At 46.4% G+C, this 24,879-nt stretch overlaps 1 long non-coding RNA gene across 1 annotated transcript in view; it reads left to right on the forward strand.

Annotated features, from left to right (window-relative positions):
• Positions 1-24,879, forward strand: part of LOC149330036 (uncharacterized) — a 287,954-nt gene that overhangs the window by 250,876 nt on the left and 12,199 nt on the right. The window contains exon 3 of the long non-coding RNA XR_016285433.1: positions 21,360-21,521. This is a non-coding gene — a long non-coding RNA (uncharacterized LOC149330036). The remainder of the gene's footprint in view (positions 1-21,359; positions 21,522-24,879) is intronic.

Consider the following 24,879-nt stretch of genomic DNA (forward strand, 5'->3'; position numbering starts at 1 on the left):
GCAAGGCACGTAAGAAACCAAAGCACTGCATAAAAAAGAAAAATGTTCCCTTTCTTTATTCAAGCTTTAGCAAGCAGGACCTGCTTTCTGTTTTTTCGCTTGTGTAATTATGATGATTGCAGAATTCGGAAAGGCGGCTGAGCTGTTTATTTTTTTACCCATGGTTAAACTAATCTAATGCGACGGATTAGAAACGTCCTAATGAACAGAGGCTAGCACCGCTGCGGGTTCCAGTACTGGACACCTTAATAAATCTCGCGAAAGTCTTGCAGGGGTCCATGACTTTTGTGTCTCTGGAAGCGACAGTTGTGAATTACCCTGTTGCTGTTTTTTTACGTCAGCGTTGTACTGCGCTAAAGTGTCGAAGTTTGTACAGGTTAACCGCATGGCAGGCGTACACTGAAAAGCTTCGACTATGCAGAGAAAGAGCATTCATACCAGAATTTATGGCTGTATGTGTTACGAGTTTAGTGGTACTGTGTGGGATCAACTTTTACAGCAGTTGATGCAATTTTCATGGTGTTACAAGAGGCAGTTGGAGTGTAGAAGCAAGGGTTCAAACTTCTGTAGGCTTCACGTTTTGAAGGGTATGCAGTAACACGCTCTGCGGCTGTGTGAATGCTTGCCCTCAGGAGTAGAAGCATTACTCTTTATAGTTAGCAATGTTTATTAGTTTTCAAATCTAGAATGGATTAAATACGTCAATGTATCAATTGATAAATACGTCAATGTGCCAATGCAACTTCATTGTTTCCTAAAGAGAGCAAACAACGGTCACCTACCTCTGGTGACTGTCAATACAGCCCACACAAAAATAGTTCTCTTTGCTGTTGTTGCCTTCAAACGACGTTTGTGGGATGTGTTGCTTCTCAAAAGACTTTTACTCGAAAGCCAAGCTCAAGTAAACGCAATTCTTAGTACAAGGACGCTTTTCAGGCGCTATAGTTACAGCTCTCTAGTGCCTTTTGATGGTTCACAGAAGGAGGCTTCCTAGTACAATAGAGCGCTTCTAAACTTGCGCTTATCTTTTATTCATTTCTTGAACACACTGGGCCAAATGATATTTTAGTAGAAACAACCTCCCCGCACATGGTTAGCGGCTATATTTTCTAAAAACATTCTTTCTTAATAAAAATACGAGACCTTTATAAATTTGAGCGACAGCAAAACATTTTATTTGGCATCTAACGACTGTAATAAAAAAAACAGACAAGAAAAGGAATCAGACAATGGCTCTTGGGGCCGTATATATCGCTCTATTAGTCCGCCGACAAAGTATAAAAAATGTACCATTTTTTTTATAAAATACCCTGAATGCACCGAGAGGGTTCGAATTCCAGCTTTTGAGGAGAAATAACAAGCCATCCTACAAGTTTTATCAGTGATTTTATACACGTGGACAGGAAGGTTACGTCCACTGATTTTTACATGTGCATTGAAAGCTGATGCCTATAAATTTTATCAGCAGGTTGCTCGAAAAGCATTCCTCTTCATCAGTGTGCATAACGGAAAAATTGTAAGTTTGTTGAGTTTGTTTAAAAGCAAGGCAAAGAAGACGAGGAGCAGAGTAGAGACCTCACACTCCCAAGCACTGACTCGCAACTAAACGCTTATTAGGAAGAAAGACAGAAAAAATAAAACCATGAAATGCGCAAACACAGATGTCACAAAAAAAAGGGGGGAAAACGCATAAATATTCAGTGACACGAGGGTAAAGATACGCAAACTCCCTGTTATGCAGAGTGACAGAAGGCTCACTAATACACTGGTCTTTCAATTTTGCAGTGTACAATGTTCTTACAACCTCGCGAGTTAAATGATCTCGGTTCTTGTATACGACATGCGTTCTTTAGGGGAGTGGTGGTAGTGTTAACCTAGGCGCGGGTTAGCATCAAGGGGACTGTCGGATATGTCTCCGCGTCAGTAACTGATTTGAATAGTTTCATAAAGCCAGCGTGATCTAGAAACTACAAGACTAATCTTTATGACCAGCTGCGATTTAAGTCACACATAACTCACATAAATGCTCGACCAAATTTGAACTGGTTCTTCATTACAAGTATCGCTCTTCTGAACGTAAGCGCCCGTTCAAACGGCGGACTATTTGGCTTATGTAAACTGTGCAGCAGGATAGCTGAACTACGTACACGACACCTCAGTTACACTGAGAGTACCCAAAGATATGACATCCATTGTCCTCTTCGCACACTTCACTCGATTTAACGAAGTGATGACCAGCCACGAAGTATTTCGTTAAATCGGGGATTACGCAAAATCGAGAAAAGGGTTTTTACAGCCTTCGAAATCTTAAACCATTATATAGCGGCACTGAAAAGGTAACATGGAATCGTATTTGCCGATACCCGCGCCTGAGTGTATGAAAAGTCCGCGAAGGAGGCCCGGATCGCTTGTGCATGAAAGCGCCATCCAGTAAACCGGATTCAGAGCCAACGTTGGAAACACCGCTGACTGCCGTGTCCGTTGTTGCGTGCAGTGGCACATCTCGAAGCCCTAGCTGTCAAAAAGAAAGCACAGCCGTGACTGGGTCGCCTGCGTCTTATTGCTGGAATGCCGGCAGCAGTCTTGGGCGAGACATCGTGGGCAAGACAAGTGAGAAATATTCTCTCTTTTATTACTCATTCCTTTCCTGAGAAACATCATTAAATCGGCTTTAATGGCCGTTTGTTTCATTATTTTGGGCTGTTGATTACATTTAACTCTATGGGTACTTGCCCGGGAGTCAAAATTTCTTCGTTAGATCAGGAACTTCATAATATCGGGTTTCTTTAAATCGAGCTTTACCTGTATTTCTGAATTCAGTTTTCCCCAACTGTCGATGCATCATTCGCTGCCGGTCAAATAAAAACATTGCTTGAAATATGCACAGAACGAATCTTGACTAAGAAGTGAATTAGGTGGTGCTGTCCGCAGTGTCGTTCTAAATGGGCTGCCATTCCTAAACCCGAAGAGACCCTCTATACTCGAGCATTGACCCGCAGAATGTGCATCGTTGAACCCAATGGTCGCGTTACTGGCCAGTCAGGTCAGTGGCGGCCTCTCACCCGCTGATTGCCTTCCCGCCATTTCGTTAACAGCGCCCTCTTTTTCTGGTCTGCCAGACGACCGGCTGTCTTACAGCCGTCTGGTTCTGGCTTTTCGCGAGCACTGGTTCTCTCTTTCGTGCTCGGTTAAGTCATCGAGCCCGGCCTCAGTCCGGCAGAGCGGAAAAGCGCTAAGCCCCTTCGCAGAATCTCACTCCGGCCGGCCGGCGAGCGATAATTGGCTTCTCTCTGAATCCCTTCCCCCAGCGCAGCCCACACCCGTCAGCGAAACTCGGTTACCAGCTCCCTAAATGCCCCCCTCCGTTCGCTGCACCCGTAGCCATAGCCGTGGCCACAGCCGCGCCACTTGCGGGGCTTTTGTCACGCCTGCTAAGCCTTTCTCCCCGCCAAAGAAAAGGCCTCCTGTCCTCTCCGGTTTATTTCGTTTTCGTGCTTGGACGCCTTTCTTTCGATGGCACTCTTCCTCTCCCATTCTTCTGGTTACGATACCTGCAGCGCATGCTTTGTTTTCATGCTGTAATTTCTTAATGCATGTCTGTTTTGTGTAGGGGTTTAGTAAGGGTATCGTCTGCAGGAAGTTATTCTTTAACATGACTCACGCTGTGACATGAGTTGAACGCCATTCAGTGCCTGAATCAAGGTAGACAGCCGTTGGAGTTAGGAACTGCAGGGCTCCCTCGCGATGTTTCGCATGCCGCTGTTAATTAGTAATCTCGATACCAGATATACAAACGCCATATTACTCTGCAGCATTTCGCATCTTGTATACTCCGCCAGACTGCTTTTTCCGTTATGGTGTTGGAGCTCCAGGTTAAGGATTTGTTTCGGTTCATTTCACTTGGAGACGGGGAGTGGGCTGGTTGTGTTTTGGAAGAACAGTTTCAATTAACATGCGCTTTAGGAAAAGAAATATCTTCGTTAATTCCTGGACGGGATCATTTCGCCAGTAAATGGAGACAAGTTTTGTCTTGTGTACAAAGATAGAAAATCACTGCCGTTTTGCAGACGACGCTCAAGTGCTTGCATACGACAGCTCAAGCACTTCGCCATACGCTAGTGGACCTGACGGAGCGGACACTATGTCCGTGCATTTAAACAAGCTCTAAAACGATGAATGCACAACACAAACACAGCACAAACTTCTAATTTTTTGGAGAGAATTAACTCATTGTAACACAACTTTCTGCCACGTTAATGTGCATTTCGTTGAGAAATCGCGCCATTCAAATATGGTTATTTTGGAAGAGCATACAGCTAGCATCCCAGTCAAAAATGTTATGTTAACCACTCTTTCTCTGGTGTAGCATCTGTGCCTCTCTTCGTATATCAGCGATGATAATCGTTCCTCATAAAAGGTCTGTTTTTAGCCCATTACCCCTAAGCTCTAATCGAATGCGCATGGAAACCGACTACATGACCTTTGCTCATCACGTCCTGTACTAACTTTAATTCTCGCCTCTCATCTGTGACGCTTTTTGTAGGTATAATGTTAAAATTCATGATTAATAAAGCTTTCATTATTAGCTGAGAGAAAAAACTGACGCCAACCAATATTTTAATTTAGCCCAACGTTTCGGGAACAACTCGGTCTCTTCTTCAGGGGTGACTAAAGTGTGCCAGCAGCAGCGGGGTGTTGCCTTCGCTCTCCCTTTGTTGGCACGTGGTGGAGTCCACTAACGTACGCAGAGGGGAGCGTTCCTGGGGTTCTATTTATCGCCGCCTTTGTGAGCCGGATGTGCTATGACTCCACATGTCGTCTCTTGAACAGGTTTGGCTCCACGGCCAAGACACTCACTTCCTCGAAGGCTATTGGGTGGTCGGCGCACTCGCAGTGTTCGGCGAGGGGGTTGGCTTCTGAATTCATTAGCCGGACGTCATTCTTGTGTTGCCTAATTCTTTGGGGGAGGTTTTTGTTTCGCCGACGTATAAAGCCGGACACTTGGAGCACGGGATTTTCTAAATGACAGCAGGTTGTTTTTCTCTGGGGACGCGGTCTTTCGGTCGTGGTAGGAAGCGGCTTATTCCACTCGATTTTGTCACCGCCAATCACCTTCGGCCTTTCCCATACTGCACGGTAAGCAATGTATATGTATTTGAAATAAAAAAAAAAAAGACTTTCCACAAGTGCTGCTTACAAGAAGCAAATTTCAAGAACAGGGAAGTACGTGGGTGGGGTGAGAATAACACAGCGCGTGATGCAGACTCTGCTGTGTCCTGACTCGCCGAGCAACGGCTTCAGGTTGGGCTTAAGCGCGCTCACTACCCACCACAACGAACAACTTCGGCCACGTACCATTAGTCCTGCATTTTAAGCCGTGGTCTGGAAAAAACGCTCGCCATTGTTTGAGTGGACACGCACCGTTTCGGTCGAAGCGGTGGTGTTTCATTATCGTGGCATGCGCACAGCGCGATGAAAGGGCGAACCGCTTTGACCGCCGTGATGACCGCGCAGAGCGGGGGATCCAAATGGCTCTCGGAAAAAAGGGCGAGGGGGAGAGGGGAGAAGGGGGCAGTATTTTCAATCCGAACGAGCCACACATTAATTTCCCCCGTGTCCCTGAGGGCGTGACCTATGAAGCGCGAGTGCCAGGCATGACGCTGGTTCCCTTTCAAATAACAATAAAATAACAAAGAGACCCCCTGAAATCAATTCCACTCGTCGCCTGTGTTCTGCATATTGCAAACACCAACTTTCGCGCAGGCGTTCTTTACAAGACGGCTGTATGTTTCTGAAGATGTCAAGGTCAGGCGCTGCTTGGTGAAGCAAGACTCTCTTTCCTTACAAATCGCATTTGTTTCATAAAAAAAAACATTTGTTTGGATCGTCGCCAAGTAAACAACGCCGATCACGAAGCCATCCTGTCCACGCTCGAATCGACTTCTCATCAAACCCGAGCAAAACAAACATGGATAAGACGGCGGATTCGTAAACATGTTACGAGAACGAACATGAGAGACCATGGCAAGCCTCGATTTGGTGCTACGGTTTTTGACGGATTTTTGTTTATTGTTTGCTGATGCTTTCCGTTCACAGAGCTCTGTTTACCATCGATAGAGAGCCCAGGAAACTGGGAGGGCGAAAGGGTACTGGCATTTCTGGGTCCTTAAAAGCGTGGGCAGCGCGAGCGAGTTGATGGTTCCGGACGTGCGTCGAGTGGACATTTGCATACATTTGCATAATTAACGCCGACGCAGACAGCCTCCACGCCGGTGCAAATTGCGCGCGCATTCGGTTAGCAGACGACGTAGTAACAGCAACAACTACGGCTGCAGCGATAGCAACAACTACCTGGAAAAACGGTTAGCAACAGCGAAATACGAGCCACCACACGAATTAAGCTTAAAGGTTAAGCGCGAATTCTTTCTTTGCTCTCTCTTTAGTTCCAATACGCGTCGGTACTTTCTGTGATTCCGTATTTTCTCGCGAGTCCTGTTCTACGAAGAGCAGGAACGCAATTTACAGTTCTGCTTTCCCGCATTCTGTTTCTTCTTCTAGCGCACAACTACTGCGCCGTGGCTTGACTGTAGCTTTCTGTTGTGTGAGCGTGCTTTCTCGAACGGCAGCGCCCAGACCGCCTCTTTACAAGCCATTTCGCTTTTTCAGGCAGGTCAGGACTTTTAAACGTTGCGAAAAGCTTCTTTGAATACACGTGACCAGCATTTAAGCAACCTGGACGAACTCAGTTGCAGACCGAGGTTTCTTCACTTGCAAAGTCTCATCTACATGCTCGTTGAAGAGCAGCCTTAGAAGTTTAAGCGAATTAGCGTTCATTTTATCTAGAGCCTTCTGCGACCAGGTTGAAGCACTGCAAAGCAAAGACGAGTTTTGAAACATTTTAGATCAGCTAGGGTGAATGCGTTCAATGCCTTCATTGAAGCACAAGTTCTTTCATGTCGAAAAGCGGTCACTTTCTCGTTCAGTCTCTCTTATAAGGCGTTCACAAGGCAAACTCTGTGAAGATTCGTTTAAGAAGCCTAGCGAAGTCTCCTAAGTTATTTATTTTTAAAAAATAAGGCTTCCCAGGCGAGCCATAAAAATTAACGCTAAATTCTGATCTTAAATAGAGTACCCCTTTAGCTACGTAGTAAAGAGAATATTTTTGGGGGGTGAGCGATCCAGCGAATAGCACAAACATTTTGCTTAGATGGAGTCTGTGCTGACAAGAATGTCAAAGCGAAGAAGGACCTTGCGGTATCAGCCACCACGTGTTATTCCGGCTAGTCGTTCAATTAGCGGTGAAGGAAACCAACGAAAACCAGTATCGTAATCCACATAAGATTTACTTTATATCCAGGGTACATTCTCACCTGAGGTTTAAGATGCACATATAGGCATGTTGCTCATAGGTGGAAACATAGTTCTGCAAAATTCAATACATATATGCCAATCACCTCAGTAATTACTGAAGTGAATATTTATCATGTCCATGCCAGCAGTGTCTTAAATATCCCACTCAATTTCTCTCGTAAGCTTCTCTTGCTCTGTTAATATTACGCGTTGGCACGTGCAAAACTCGGCACCTTGGATTTAAGCAATCTTGATATGCGTTATTTGAAATGTGGCAGACCCAACGCAAATACACATCGTCGCTATAGGTAATAACCGCTATTTGTCGGCGCACCACAACCGGTAATACCAGCTCTGGGCAAGCTATTACCAAAGTATAATCGTGGTCGCGATACGCATGCGTGAGAAATGCACTCATCATATTTGGCCTTCACATGAAAGCTGGCACATGAATTCAACCCTAGCATACAACAGAACATTTTGACCGAAACACAATGTGTGCTTGTTCAGTAGGTAGCGCTCAATGATTGGAAACAGTTATGCCTGCGATGGGTGAACTTGGATGTGTTCACTCTTAAGACGTGTTGTATGTGTCCTATGTGTCCTACCATTTCTCTTTCCTTTTGGCTTGAACGGGCTTGCCGCGTTTCGAAGTTCCTAGCAAGATAAGTTGCATCACTCTTTCATGATGCAAACTAAACATCAGTTCATGTGGAACTAGAAGTAACATTACCTGTCTAGCCGTCTAGAAAGAATGCTACAGACAGTATGGTGTGATTAATATGATGAGTAAGGCATAAAACAACGCTTAATCAAGCACTGCTGCGTCTCGAACAAGGGCTCAATACTTCATGTCCAAATTTGCACCATAGTTACTACGAGAAATTAAACGAGGTTTGCCACAAGGGTACGATGATTGACCAGAGCTTGCTGGATCATGAAATAATTCACAGAATTTTCACGGCACGCGTAACGAAACGTAGATTGTGATTTTTTATGTTATGGGTGGGTTGTGCTTTATTGTTTCTGAAATAAGCGGCCAGAGGCCAGCATATCTCATCGAAGGGCACATTCGAGGGAAAGGACTCCAGTGGGAGCTCCCAGTAAAGCCTCCTCATGCTAGGGCGAATGAAAATCACTTCTCCTTGATGACGTTGAAGTCGCCAGCTAGGGTGATTGGCATAATGAGGTTCAAACCTTCAATGAACGATTTGACGTCGAGATGTTTCGCGGCGTCCGGCGGAGTCTTACGACAGCGCACACTACTAAATGAAAGTGGCATTAATCATGAAGTATGGGTCACCTAATAGCGAGCGAGCGCGTACCTGACACAATGACAGTCAAGGTGGCGAGGCGTGGACGCTCGATGTTGACGGTGCTGGACGGTGGACAACGCATCCACCGGAAACTTCTATATAACAGCTAGCGCTGTATAAATGCTTCGTAGATAAAGAAGTATGCGCTGCAAATTGTCACGTATTAGGGAACGAGCATCCAAGGACAAGATGATGAAGGCTATGGGAACTAACCTTTTATTCAAGGTGAACTTGTTCCAAAAACGAAAAGAAAGCAACTTGTTCCGGTGACGGAGATACACACCTTTGGCAGTCACCGAGATTGGAACGAGCATAGCTGCCGACCATACTCTTTTTGAGCGCTCTTCAGAGACACGGCTAACGCCTTTAGAAACCACCCGAATGCCTTAAAACTAGGAACGCCTCTTTGAAGCTCTTGTAAACAAATCGGCTCCCATCGAGGGATTACCTAATATCCCTCGCCCAGCGTGATAAAGAGAAACTATACGGCCATGATAAAATACATCAAATGCGTCCCTGCATATTTGGATAATACCGAAACAAAGTGTAAGGTGTTAACGCATCTACACGGAATTCCAGAACACGTTCTCCCACGGTGGTCAGCAACGCATATTTTCTCAGTCGGCGGAGGATCAGGAACTTGCGCGTGAGACCAGCTTTCACTAGTGACACGGCATAAATGGTTGCCTGCCTGGATCGATGCATCGGATCAGATCGGATCGGACATGACGTGCGTATGCAGGATGACGCAAAGCGCAGCAAGGATGACGCATACAGTGCCGACGGCGGCTTCCCGTGCCCTCAGAGAACAAAGGGACGGGAAAGGGGTTGCAGCCCGGCCGGTTACTCGCGACCGGATTTAGCTACTACAGTACAGGCACTTCGATGACAACAAAGCGCGCGAGAGATTACCTCGCGGAGTAAGCACTTCGGCGTCACCGGGACAACGAGCGGCATGCATCCTCAAGTCCAGTGGAAGTGGCTACAACTGAAGTGCTTCGTTAGGGCGGGCGTACAATTACAGTTCATGAGCGCTTAGCGGCAGTTCTGCTGGCTGCGGTCCTTAGTGACTCGAGCGTGGGAAGTCAGAGGTGTCGAGGTAGCGTGAGCGTGCAGTGCAGAGAAGGAGTTTGGTGTTCTTGCACTTTTTTTTTCCGCTTTAAGAAAGTGTTTCATAACAGCTTTGAAGTACGAAGGGTGGGCCACGCGATCGCAGAACAGATTTCGGTCGTTTTTTGTAATTCCGGTTTCGCTGGAACGTAGGCCGGATTCTATTGATTAAAACTGAGCCCGGAGACAGAGTCTGGTATTCTTATCTAAGGATTTTTGTTCTGCGGCGTTGGCATTAACCACAGGGGAGTCTCTCCTAGACAGTTTAAGCGGTTTTCCCGTTTTGAAGTTCATGCGTCATTCCTTGTCACTAAGTCGTGTATAAACTTCTTGTTAACTGTATAACATTTGTCTCCAAGAATTCTCTAAATCTGGCAAGTTCCGCCTACAATGGGTGCACCTCGGACGCGAAAGCTGCGCTACCAGGGACATCTGCCAGCCACTCCGGGCACCGCTTGGCATGGCACGGAGAGATAGTGACTAAGCTACGAGAATTTTTTAAAACTGTTAGATATTAGTTGAGTCGCTTTTGTTAGATGTGCTCTCGAATGTGTTCGAACGACATAATCGGTAATTTAAGTGACCCGGGCGGATCTAATCCACAAGTTCATTAAACGAATCACTTTGCAGAACTCTAATCGTACTTGTATAGAAACGCCGCCAACAACGATATACGTACCTTTTAGGTAAATATCATAAAAATATTTTGTTACTGTTAGCCTCTGTCCAGCCTCTTCTGATCCTTTGCTGCCCCGGCTGCGCACAATGGTCTCAAATCAATGCTCGTTAGGTTCATAATTAGAAATCTTTTGTGACCGCCATGGGCAGTTCACTGACCAAACTGTTTAAAAATTGAGAGCGGTGTTAAAAGCATTAAAAAAAACCGGGATTGGCTAGCCATCATTGGCGATCGCTTTGAAGATTGAATTCAGATAAAAGCTACCAAACTACAATACTCGCTCATTCTGTAATCAAGAAAACACGCTACGGTTGTAACAGAGAAGGGTCGCACAGAGTTTGGTAAAACGGATTTCCAGGATGTAATGTAACAGTTCATCGTCTCTTAATCAACGAAGAAAAGACATGGACGAAGATTTAGTGCAGAACGAAGGACGCACGCGTCTATTTTTTAGCTGTTCCGCCGACCAAATCCTCAGGTGATCAAGAAAGTTCGCAGTTGTGACTTAATCAGGCCGGCAAAACACTTTTCATCCCTAAAAAATTCTCATATAAAGCTGTGTAAAAAAAAAAACGATTATAGGCAAAAATAAAAGGACCAATTCACCCATACCACCCGCATACAGAAATTATCTGTTTTAGCTGTCGAAACTAAAAAATCGGTCTTTTTAACGCGCCAAAGATGAAGAAAATTTTAACCTGAATGGAAATCACTTTCATTTATTTCCTAATTACTATTATTATCATTATTATTTTACTTTTCACCATCATTATTTTCTTGTTTAATATTTTGAGCACCTATCAGTTGCCGCCTGTGTCTTGGCCAATCAATCCCCCGCAGTGGTTACGCGCCAATAATAAGAGGACAACAACAACAACAACAACAACAAATCACTTACAAACAACGAAGACTAGGGTTTTTAATGAGCAATCTCAGGTAACATATCGATGCATTTTCTGGCCCATCGCAAAAGTAAAATATTTTTTTTTCTGATGCTCTCCCATTTCATTAAAAGCAATCGTTCATTGTGCGGTTATAGGTGCTAGCGGCAGTTGCGCAACACACATTGCTAAACTTGTGCCTTTGCACGTTAACCACATGGGGACCATTTTTCCTTCTTATTTCTTAAACGAGGAGGCGAACGAAAAGGGTTCAGCTTAAGTTAATGAGAACGCAGCCAGCTACGGAAAGAAAAATGACAAGTGTAACGTTAAGAGACTGGAAGCGGGCGGAGTGGGTGAAGGAACAAATGCGTAATAATGACATCCTAGTTAAAATCAAGAGGAAAAAATGGGCTTGGCCAGGACATGTAATGCGAAGGCAAGACAACTGCAGCACCTTAAGGGTAATGGAGTTGATTCCAAGAGAAGGCAAGCTTATCAGGGGGTGGCAGAAAGTTAGGTGAGCGCATGAGATTAAGAAGTTTGCGGGGATACGGTGGCGGCACCTGGCAAAGGACAGGGTTAATTGGAGAGACAAGGGAGAGGCCTTCGTCCTGCAGTGAGCGTAGTCAGGCTGATGATGATGAATCTCGAAGCTACAATGTTCTGGGCATGAACCTGGCGCCGCAAGTGTTTTGTCACTTTACCGTAGCAGCATGATGCCCCAAAAAATGCCCCCGTAACAGCGCCGTCGCAATATACAGAGTTTCGCGCCAACTGCCACTGCCTTACATGCATATTTGCGCCAATTGAGTAGAACTTCTGTGTGCGGAGGTTGGAACACTCTTGTTCTTGAAAAATTCTATCAAATGAAAAGATTTACAAATGCTACCGTCCCTACATTTTCAATGTAAACACCCAAAAACAGCCGCAATGGCTAAAAGATTAATAATAATTTTAGTAACTTAGGTGCCTGATAAGGACAATTATAATCTGACTTTCTGTCTCATGGGCCACATAACTTACTTACACAGGTGCTTTTCACGCTCGAGACAGTGTTAATTCTGAAGAATCTATAAAGCCTACTTCTGATCATACTGTTTTATAAGATCAGCCCATTATGTCGCAAGACGGTGCGGGCAGGGCATTTGTTTTCCTCTAGCACAATCTAACTTCTGTATTATATGATGGAGGACAGAGACACTTTATTTTCGTTCTTTTTATCGTTCCACAATAATCTTTGTATTATAAGATCGAGCAGGCCGGAGGTTATTATTTTTCAATCTTTTTAGATTGCCCCAACCTAATATATGTATTATAAGATTACCGCATTTATAAAAAGCCGTTAAAACAAAACTGCTAAATAGCACGCTCGACAAGTGAAAAGTGCGAGATCTGACCTGTGCTGTTCAGCATTGCGATGTATCACAAGTTCTCGCTGGTTAAGAGAAGTACCTATTTATGAAAGCAGTTCAATACCAGAGATACAAAATAGGGGCGCACACACTCTCCTTAGTCCGTGCGCAAGGCAAAATAAAGCGCTTTGGCGGGCGACGCTCCAGAACTGCGGCATGCGCAACACAAATTTTCTTTGTCCAGATATAAATTGGTACGAATATTAATAGAAGAGATAAAAAAAATGTTGTTTTGTAGGTGTGAGAAGAAATTCTTATTCGAAAGCAGACACCCCATAGTCAAACGATTTTATGAAGTTTTGAGGACCACGTTTATTTCAGCACTTCCAAAATTACAGCAAGCATAAAAGCATGCTATGACGCCGCGCGACACAGTAAGCTACAGTAGTGACAATGAGTTTATGGATTGCTAAGTGGCGTAGCGGTAGGGTCTTCAAGGCCGCATCTTGGATGCAAGTGCGTGAACGGGAAGATTGAATTCTTCGTAACTGAGCGTGAACGGGCTAAGATTTGAATTTCATCCCTTCTCCGGGACCGCATGTCTCTAATATATTGCAGAGACAATCACAACGTACCAATCTATGCACTGCTTTTGTTGATTTTAAATCTCCAAAACACAGTCAGGGGCCCTTTAAACACGTTAGCGTCCGTAGGTGTTAAATACAGAGGCTGAGTGGCAAAAAAAACCTAATAACTTTCTATACAATTCAAATACCTGTTCAAATATTATGATTATGTTTGTTCAGATCTCTGTTTCATTTTACTATGAGAAAAGCGATTGCCCAGCTGCTATGCAAAACTTCCATTAATGACTTTGTTCCTAGCCTCACTGTTAACAGTATGTGTCTAATCATATGGTGCCCATCAACAGAGGGCGTTAAGGAAGTAATATATGGAGGTGAAGACAACTGGCAAAACACACACACACATCTTAAGCCACGCCAAGGCAAGGCATTGAGACGGCGAAGTGTCAAGCTTGCACGATTTGTATTTCTTAGTTTATGATTGGTGCAAATGAATGACGAGCTCTTTCTTGTCTTTAGGGCGCCAAATATTATTTCCCACACGCCATTTCCTGTCCCTGCAATTCTGAAGCGTTCCTACTCTTGTAATGACCACTGCTGACTTGTACTGGCTGGTTCTAATGATTTTGAAGTTCCATTGCAGGCACGGATGCTCGTGTTTTACTGTGCTGATCGTAGTTATGAATGCTGTCATTCGCTTTAGAAACGTTGTTGGGTACTATGGTGATAAGGCTTTCTGTCCTGAAAGACAAAAGTAAAATTTGGTTTCATTAAAAAGACGGGTACAGTTCACGAACAGCCTTACTACGCCGCTATTTAAATTTCCATTTCCCAGTGTATATCCCGTCATAGCGACGTAAATTCAAGTAAGCTCATTTGCACAGATGACTTATGCAAGCGTATTATCAGTGCGCTAGAAATCAAAAGAACGAAAACAAGCTTTGCACTACGACACTCACAAAATTATATCGTAAAAAATGGCACAGATGGGTGGCTTTGCATATCTCTATTACTCATCTCGCATAAATTGTTCACTACAAAATGACAGTGTCGCACAAACATTGCCGGTCAGAAGGGTGTGCTTTCCAGCATGAGGATTGTAGCAACGAAGAGATCCGTTAGGCGTTATTATAACCACTCGCCACCACACACATTCTTTTTCTACAACACAACGACCACCATTTATTTACATGGATGAGAAAAGGCGGCACACTACATCACCGACCACGGCAAGTCCACAACACAGCACACATTCCTAACACACACTGACCCTCGACCGACTGACTGACCATCCTGCCTGACAACTGACAACCCGTCTCTCCCGTCCCCACCGCGACCGTCCAACCCCTTTCCTAGAAAGGGCATATAATCCCTCCGAGGTCGTCGTGCGGGGAGGTTCGGCGCGTTCGGCGCCCACCCTCTAATTCGGCGCCCACTGGTCTCAAGGCAAGGGGGTAATGCCCTGTGCGGCTGCCACCGTCCGTTCTAACACTCCCCCCCAGAATGCGTGGAGCGCATTCTACAATTCTTTCAACTCCAGCGGGTAAAGGAGCCGCACCGGCCTTCGGAGAACTGAGCCGCGTGACACTCTTATCTCGCAGGAACGTACCTTACTGTCCCTGCTTTTGAATACCTTCTCCACTCTCCCAAGCTTCCATAGCAGGCGGGGAAGGGGTTCTCTAACTAGCACCAGCTGGCCGACTTTAGGCGAGGGAGACTGCTCTTGGTGCGTCGCGTAAGCCGATCTCAACTCACGGAGGTATTCCGCTCTCCAGGCCTCCCAGAATTGGTTCTGGAATCTTTTTCGCTGCCGCCAAAACGAACGAAGCATCTCAGGGGTCGAAGCGGGCGGCTCCCCATCCGCCGTCGGCAGAGTCGTCAGCCGTCTCCCAAGGAGAAAGCTTGATGGGGTTAGGGGGTCGCCCTCTCCGACCTCATTGTACACATAGGTCAATGGCCGAGAATTCACAACGGCTTCAACTTCGCAAAGGACAGTGGCTAAGTGTTCAGTTTCTAGGCATTTCTTTCCGATCACTTCTCTTAATGCCATCTCCACTGAGCGCAACATCCTTTCACAGAAACAGCCCCACCATGGCGCCCGATCAACAATATAGCGCCACTCAACTTCTGCACATGCACATGCAAAATGGTCCACGACATCTGGGTGGCGCCGGGTATTCCACAGTTCGGTCAGTTCCTTTGCTGCTCGCCTGAAGGTCTGCGCGTTGTCCGAATAAATGGTACGATCCCGTCGGAGCACTTAGTGGCGGAGCACTGAACCGTTGACAAGAGGCACAAGCACGCACCACCGTTTTTACGAGATCTCTGCCGCGGAGGGCCCAGTACCTCTCGCGGAGTTGCACGAGTGCGTCCCCTGCTCCGGCGTGGAGTATTTTGCGGTGTGCGTCGATCGACATGAGAGCGGAACACTGATGGTCCTTCGGCAGGACGATGGGGTTCCTTTCGTGGCTTCCATGGTAGGCCAACTTCACACCTGTCATTGCGTGTAGTGAAGCTGGTCTCAAACCTTCGCACTCGCTTGGGTTTTCTGCCTCTCTCCAGCTCGCAGAACTGTCTGGGAACAACCGCTATGTCATTTTTCTCTGCTGTGGTTGGCAGAATGATTGCCTGGGCGCCGCTCAGTACCGGGGAACACGAACTGCTCTTTCCTTGCACCGCCCATCCGAACATCGTCTCTGACGCGGTCAGGCTGCCCCTTAGTCGATGAATTCGGCCTGTCACCGCTCCCCAGTAATGGTCCGATCCGATCAGAATATTAATTGAGCGGTTTTCTAGCTCGTTCAGGTCATCGCCTAAATGGCAGCCAAGGTGGTCTAATTCTTCCATGATACTTTCGTCTGGGCTTGGGAGATCCTGTTGACAGATAGTCGGTGTTTCGAGAGCGTCGATCTCGTACCTTCTGTTATTTTGCCTGCTTCGCAAAGTCAGCTGAACCCGCCGAAAGGTATGTTCTTGTTTACCAGCTCCAAACACGCCGACTGTTAGTATTTCGGTACCGAGCAGCTTGCAGTTGAGCTCCTTTGATAGCTGTTCGGTAATAAAGGAGCGCTGGCTACCAGTGTCGAACATAATTCTAGCCAGTTTTTTCTTCTTCTGACTCTCGGCCCATGCTGTCACAGTTTGGAGCAGAACCGCTGGTGTCGCGCCACACTGCGTTGCTTGTAGGCTGACTGGACTAGAGCTTTCGTTTACGCCCTTCTGAGTCTCATGCGATTGAGCGTCTCGCCGGTCGGGAATGAAGTTAGGGTCACACATAGTTGAGGCATGCCTGCCGCGACACTTGCTGCAAGATAGCATGAGCTTGCACATTCTTGCCGTATGTTTTGGCCTCGTACATCGGAAACATCGGCCGTGCTCCCGTAGCATGCGCTTCTTCTCCGACAGCTCCCTTGCGGTGGTGCAATCCTCCGTTGCATGCTGTTTTGACTTGCACAGGAAGCATTCCACGTCCTTCATTGTGCCATGCAAAGCGGCCGCCGATGAGTGTCGAGGCTTGCCAGAATAAGCTGCACTCTTCAGTTCATGCGCCGGATTACGGGACATGGGCTTACCAGTTGTGTCGTTGCGTTGCTCCCTGCCCGCCCTTTCTCGGCACTCAACTTCGATCCGAAGGAATTCCAGAAGTGCGCGCAGCTCTTTCTTATGCACCGACTCTGTTCCTGTCTCGGAGCTGGTGTCGGTGGTTGAGGCGCTGCCGTTGTTGGAGCCCTCTGCGTCCTTCGAGGCCATCATCCTGTTGTACAGCAGGCTCAGGTCGGTCGGAAGCGCCCGGAGCACAAGAGGGTAGAGCATTGCGCAGTAAGATTCTTCGCCCACACCCAACGCCTTAAAGGTGCACTGAAGAGGAATCTGAACTCGTCTTTTTGCCGCGGGAACTCGATCTACACGTTCCTAGCATTCTTAGAAACTGCGACTTATTGCCCGGTGTGGCCGATTTCCCTAATTAAATCGAATTAACGTCCGGCTCCCGCCTTTATTTTTTGAATTCTGCCTCGTACGGTGGGCGGAGTCGACCGACGCGGGGAGTGCCTTTCACCCAGTCCCGTGGCGGCTTGCCGCTCTGCCATCGGCGGAGTAATACGTAGTAGTCCGTAGAAGCAAACAGTCCGCGCGTATTTTTATTTCCGCGGGCTTATTTTGCGGTTATATTATCTGCAAATGAAACTATTTATTCACGGAAACCTAAAAAACAAAATGAAGCGAAAGCAAAGCCTCCACGGAGCTGGCTGAAAGGCACTCCCCGCGTCGGTCGACTCCGCCCACCGTACGAGGCAGAATTCAAAAAGAAAGGCGGGAGCCGGACGTTAATTCGATTTAATTAGGCAAATCGGCCACACAGGGCAATAAATTGAAGTTTCTAAGAATTCTCGGAACGTGTAGATTGAGTTCCCGCGGCAAAAAGACGAGTTCAGATTCCTCTTCAGTGCACCTTTAAGGCCTCGCATGTGCGCCTGAAGGCTGTCATACCAGCGCCGGAGAGTGTGGGCACTGCCGGTTGGTGACACCTGTGCGGCAGCCATGAGGCTCTCCATCTGGTCCTGGATGAGGATGGCTTGATTAGCGAATCGCTGCTTCAGGAAGTCAATGGCGTGGTTGTAGCACTCCGCCGTCAGCTGCAACCCCTCGATGGCAGATGCTCCGTCTCCTGTCAGCACAGATCGCAAAAACTGAAATTTTTCTGTTGGTGATAGGTCCGAATTCTTGTGGATCGATGTTTCAAATAGCTCCCAAAATGGCTGCCAATTCCTTCTTTCGCCGTTAAATTTCAGGAGTTCCAATTTGGGGAGTCTTGTCTTGGCAGTCGTTCCTGTCGTCGGGCTTCGATCTTCGTTTGATTTAGTGCTGCCCACGTTCGTTCCTTCTGTGCGTTTCGCTGCAGACTTCAGCTTGGCTAGGGAAGTCACGATCTTGTCGCCGTATTCGATGATGGTTGCGAACTCTGCGTCGGCTTCCTGTTCGGTGATCAAAGGCTCGATCGCGGCGTCTACCTCGTTCAGTTGACGTTGAGTCAATTGCAGACGCTCGATAATAACCTCTAGATCCTCGGCGTTCGGTGCGGTAGACTTCAGCAAGGAATCTGCCTCACCAACCAGACGCGTTGCTTGGGTTCGCAGGGCCTTCCTCTTTCTCTTCGAGATCTCCATGTCTGTCGAGGAGTCGATCTTGGTGGTCTGTTGATATTGCAGAGTCGTTCTCCCGGGTTTCGGCACCAGAAATTAGTGTAGTAACGAAGAGATCCGTTAGGCGTTATTATAACCACTCGCCACCACACACATTCTTTTTCTACAACACAACGACCACCATTTATTTACATGGATGAGAAAAGGCGGCACACTACATCACCGACCACGGCAAGTCCACAACACAGCACACATTCCTAACACACACTGACCCTCGACCGACTGACTGACCATCCTGCCTGACAACTGACAACCCGTCTCTCCCGTCCCCACCGCGACCGTCCAACCCCTTTCCCAGAAAGGGCATATAATCCCTCCGAGGTCGTCGTGCGGGGAGGTTCGGCGCGTTCGGCGCCCACCCTCTAATTCGGCGCCCACTGGTCTCAAGGCAAGGGGGTAATGCCCTGTGCGGCTGCCACCGTCCGTTCTAACAAGGATGTTGTATTCAGTCGCACTGAAGTTGATCGTTTAAAACCAGTTCAAAATGAATAAAAAAGGCTGTTACGTTTTATGCAAACGGCCTTTTGGTGAGTCATAACTGATGCGAAAAGAAGCATCGTAGCTTAACCATCCGACCTCCTAACGGCCCTTCTTTAAAGGTCAAGAGAGCTCTCTCAAAGCCAGTTTTGTGTTTTAGTCGCAAAAGGAACGTCATTAGCCCCACTCGCAACGGCTATACGTGCCTTTGGACAGTGGTCTGGGGTCGAAGAATACGCTGCGAGTTGGATGGAAGGGCAATTTCGTTTCTGAGCCTTAGCGCAGTTTGGGGATGCGTGTGAACGCGCTGAATAAGAGCGCCCCCAAGCTCACTTAGCTGTGAACGATATCGTCTCGTGAAGGCCACTTTTTTAAAGTTACACAACGCACGCTACAACACGTGCTGATGTCAGGAAACACAGCTATTGTACAGTGTTCACCAGAAGTCAGATCCCATGGTTTGCGCCAAGCCTGCACGCGTACATTGATAGATTTCATATTTTGAAACAACTTTTGCGCCTATTCAATTCGCCTTTCCGCAGAAATGTTCGCGGAGTTAAGTGATGCAGCGCATTCAGCGTATGGCAAGAAAAATAAAAAAAAGATTACCATAAAAGCCAGTATGAGAAAAAAGAATAAGATACCAAACAAGGCTGAGATGCAGAGGTTGTTAAAAACGCACATATTGGCGCGGCGACGAAAGCTCAAAAAGTTCAAGAACCATGAAAAGAAAAGGGTCCATCTTTTTCGAGAGCCTTCAGTGAATGAGTGGGCGCGAAAAGCGATGGTGTTATTTCTGCGTGTCCTCCATTACTGCTTGGGGCGTCGGTAAGCAGTTTGGATCGACAAAAGAAGGCGTGCGGGCTTTTTTGAAGGACCCTTCGTGCTCTCTAAAGCAATCGTAAGAAGCAAAAGTCATGAATCAATAAAGCGGTGCATCTTCTTGCAATACTTGCCCAGCTTCACAATTGAGTCCGCAGTGTAGAACCTAATAAGACACATGAAAATTGCCGGCCATTTATCACACGCTGCCCCGAAAGGATGCTCATGCTCTTTACGAGCCGTTACAATGATTTCCGCAAAGCAGACAAAAGTAGGGAAGATGTTTTGAACCAACTGTAGGGCGGTTTATTTTGTGAGTGTGCTAGTGCGAAAGAGCTTCTTTTTTTCGCCGCCCACACAATGTTGTACGTTTATGGGTCCTCGAGGCGCTCTGCAACAGCTTCGTTGTAGTTTTCATAGCTGCTCCGCCTTGACGTTCGGCGTGACAAAATGCTCCATCCTCTAGCTCTTCTTTCTTTTGAGTGAGGTCTGTCCTTGAGGTCCTTGGCGCTTATTACTCTCATGGCGACAGTGGGTCGTTTCCTTAATGTGCAGTGCCCTTGGAGACACTTTAAAAAGGCAGTGATGGGAATCAGAAACATAAAATAGAATGACTGGAGCGCTGCTCTCTGAACACAAATTGATCATGTCAGTCAAAAGGAAGTGACCTTTCCTGTAGCGCACTCCGTTTTAGGAGAAGGGTGTGCTTTACAAGTCTCTGGGTAGGTTTGAATCCCTAAATATACGAAATGCTTGCTCTTGGAAACGGAAGCATAATCCCGTTTCCAAGTGGAGTAACGTGATGACATTAGCAATGGAAGATGGCCTTCATAAGCAGCATCGAAGGTCCATAGGTTTACACTTGAGGAGATTTAAGCCACGCTTAAAATCTTGGTAACCGATAGAACGTCTCACATTTTGGAGGTACAATTTGTTTCCGTCAACAGTCGTTAAGAATTCTCTACATTTTGTGACGGAAATCTACCTTATACGTCTTGAATAGTATACCGTGCGTAGTGAGCTAGAGGAGAGCTTACTGCATTTTACTCCCATATAGGCTAATTTGTGTTCAGAGTGAAGACTGGAAGCGAACAGCTTTGGTCGCAGCCCGTAGGCACTGTTCAAAGTGAAGAAAGCACATTAGTGCTGCTTCATACAGGTGGTAGGTGCATTGGATGCATCTCTTTTTGACAGGAGCAATCCTGGTGGCGCACTGTAGTAAGCGATCATAGAATAGTTCATCCAAGCATTCACGTACGCCGTAATCTTATACATACGCCTGGTGAAATCAAGTGAGTTTAGGAACCAAAAATTCCGGCATTCTTAAACAATATAGAAGAAACACAGCAGCCAAAATTGTTACTGATTGCTAGAAGAATTTAGGAGGCACCTTTTGCCAGACATGGCATAACACCCCGACAACACCTGCGTACTTCATGATAGTTCGCGAAGTACGATGCTCAGAGGTGACTAGGCTTGCTCATGACCGAATTCATCACTACGCTGAAAAGTGATCTCTTTTTCCTTTTTTGAATGCACCACCTCTTCTTTTTGTTTCTTTTTGTTTCTTTCATTTCACTACAGGTGGCGACTGTATCCGTGCCACGATGAAGACAGCCGACAAAATGGCACTCCATTGAAACGAAAACAGTACGGCGAGATGGCAGCGCACGAGAAATCAACACTCCTCACAACAGCCCACCGAGGAAACGGCACTTGGACAGAACAGCACAGCTATACAACACGGTTTGTTGCAGGACCACCTAAGGTCCTTTCCTTTTCATATTCTCATTGCTACCGATGCCTCGCAGGATCGTGAAAAGGCAGGTGTGGGCATTTTTTCACCTGCATTGGGATGGTTCTTTTCTCTCCGTCTCCCTGACTTCACTCCCTTTTATCTGGCCGAATTATTAGCTGTAATTCTTGCTTTACGTAAATGAGATCCTGCCGTTTCCCAAGTCATGGTTATGATGGACTCTCTGTCTATTTGCTTTTAATAATCATTAACCTCTGAGTCTCGGGCATTACGACTCTTTAAGCAGCTGATCCCGCTCCATCTAAATTCGGTGAGGTTGCTTTGGGTACCGGGTTACGTGGGGATTCAGTTAAATGAGGTTGCTGATTCATTAGCAAGGGCCTCTCTCTGTGGCCCAATAATTTCTGTCCTGCCAACCTGCGCATATACAGCTGCGGTGAGGTTTCGCAGTTACACAATATTTCAGGAATTTTCAGCCTCGGCGCTTACTTCATCTCCCGAATATCAGCACCTTCTGCACCCTTGGAGTAGCAAAAACTTGAGCTCGCGCAGACTGGAGGTCTCTTTCACGCGTTTGCGATGCCGAGTTCCTCTGCTAAATTTCTACCTTCACAGACCTGGTCTGGCGGTTTCTCCACTGTGCCCATATTGTGCCGAGCCTGAGACAGTGGATCACTACCTGCTGTTCTGCCGCCGATTCTCTTCTTTGAGGAGGCGTCTATTAGAAATTCCGTTTCACCAGCTGGGTCTGCCTGTGTCCACTGAGGTTGTTCTTTCCTTTAACGCTACTTCGCTTGGACGAAGCAACAGGAGTGCGCGCTGTGCAGTTCAAAAATTTCTTCTAGAAACACAGTGACTCCCATGCTAATATTAATTTTATTTATTAATTTTTCTATTTATTTTCATTTTTCTGATTATCAAACAGTTCATTTATTATTATTATTATTTTCTCTTTCAGTCAATACAAAATTGAACCATTCAATATGATGCATTCAAATTCGCACATAAAGCCGTCGTCCCATCTTCGATCTCCCAGCTAACAGGACCCCTTTCGTTGCGTCGTCCAATCTGTCAGCCTATACCCTATTACTACTCCTTTTCCTCTAAAACTGCTAATCATTCCAACAGTTCACCGCCTGTGTCTTGGCCACTCCCCCGTAGTGGGTATGTGCCATTCTACTCGAGGCCAACCAACCAACACGGTGAAAGAACAGCACCGTGGCATGGCTCTCTGAGAAAGAGAACGATACATTTTGTCTGCACGCTGTTCTGATGTGGCCTTTTCCGTCTCGTCCACTTCAGCGCCGCTTCTCTTCAGTCTGGCCAGGAACCATACGACAAGCAGTAAAAAAAAAACTTTCTTCCGCTCCTGATCTCATTGCGGTCAAGCTCAGTAGTTGTTTATGTAAAGGTGTAATTCTGTAAACCAAATGAGTTGCCTGATAATATTTTGCAAAGGAGTTCAAGGAAATCTCGCGGGAAAGTTTTCGCCTCCTGAAATACACACTGAAAGTTATCGAGTGGGTGTAACTCCTTAAGACGCAGCCACAAATTATCAGCAGAGACTTGTGCACGGTGCAAATGAATTTGTAGTGTAGATATAGACATCCCATTTAGCAGCCATGAAGGAGATACAGTACAAGAAAGCCAAGCCAGGCTCAGGGAGGCTGCAGTAGCACCCAGTCTCAATCGCAGAAGCCATACAGGCAGTGACGAACGCAATCCGTTTGCCAGGGCTCTTTTTAGAATCACTGCTGTTTTCGACGACAGCGATCGCGCGGTGTTGTTATTCTGCGGAAGGCGTACACAGGAACAGCGTAGCACTCCTGGAGAGGCAACGAAAATACAGGGCTTTCGAAAGGTCGTACCCGAGACGACCAGCGCTGGACGGCCTATCTCAGAATCGAGATCGGTTTCCTGCCGCGCAGCCATCTTCATGCTGCCGCTTATTCCCACCGGTTGAAAGGAACCCATCTAAACAAATGCGAGGCGCCCAAGAAACTGTCGGCGATAAAATGCACCGACCCGAGTGAGTGAGTAGTAAAAGATACGGGCCTATCTCCTCGTCCGTCTTTTTATGGCAGCGATACTCGGCAAATTTTGTCTTATGGACTGCAATCCTTTTCGCATTTTTTGTCTCCGCAATGCTAAATGCAGTACAAAAAAGTCAGAGAGTGTCATTGATTTCGAATATTTATGAATAGAAAGTGTAATCGAAAACGATATGCACTAAAGTCTCACGCAGATCACTCTGGTCATACACTGTGCATTGTTTTCCCAGCCGGTGATGCCGTTAAACATCTATCTTGGTGTCTTATCAGTTGTGTCCTGATTACCAATTCATTCGTCGTAGGAGCTCACTCGTGGGAATTGCGACGAGGGTGATAAGGTCGCAACGGAGTGGCGAGAATGGAGGAAGACACTACCAGTGCTTCTTAGGCACGGTCCAATCACCGCTATCGGCTTCTACTTTGCCCGACTTGTGCGAGAGCGGATCACGAGTGATCGTGTAGCCGTCCTGAGTGTTTTCCTTTCTGCGATATAGTTTCCTTTTAGTAGCAGTAACGATGGAAACGATGCTGGCTTACAACTTTGGCTATGGTTCGTAAAAGTAACGGTGAAAATACGACGCGCACTGCTGATGGTGGTCGCAGATTGCAACCAAAGCTTAGGAGTTTATTATGTTTCAGTTTCCCTCCTGAAATGAGAGGAAATTCTGTGATCTTTGTGTGTTTGTCCAATAATGGCGATTTTCGATACTTACACAGGGGACGCCGCAGTTGTTCCAGTGTGGCGGCATTACGCAGTACTGAGCCAATATAGGCAGAATCGAAATTATCTTAAAATTTCACCAAAATATTCTCCCTAAATTTGAATGGTGGCAGCTTCGCGTTAGCCAAACAGGCGGTTTTTGTCGATGGTGTAAAAAAATTAGCGAGAAACAAGAAAGAAGTAGATGTAGGACATTACAAAACGGCTGGTGTGGAAAGGTGAAAAGTGGCGGTCGAACTGCGTTTAGGAGAAAATTTGCAGAATCATTGCCACTGATTATGAAAAACCTATTGCAGCGGAAGAATGCCATGACTAAAAGCGCTATTATACACATTTATGAATACATATAAGCAACATCCAGAGATGCTCAATTTCTTGTGCTACTTCGTAGAAAACAAACGACGAAACCTTGCCAGTCATTGTCGCTAAAGTTTTACCTCAGAAAGCTGAAACACTTTCCGTGTTTTTTTTTTTTACCAAATAAGTCAACATTTCTTTTCGTGTGCAAAAGCGGAAAGCGAGAGCAATTAAGTCGGGTCTCTCAACGCATCGCATTGTCTGAGCAATTAACCACAC

Source organism: Amblyomma mixtum, chromosome 9 (assembly GCF_055824585.1).
Source record: "Amblyomma mixtum isolate Tamu chromosome 9, ASM5582458v1, whole genome shotgun sequence".
Lineage (NCBI taxonomy): Eukaryota > Metazoa > Arthropoda > Arachnida > Ixodida > Ixodidae > Amblyomma > Amblyomma mixtum.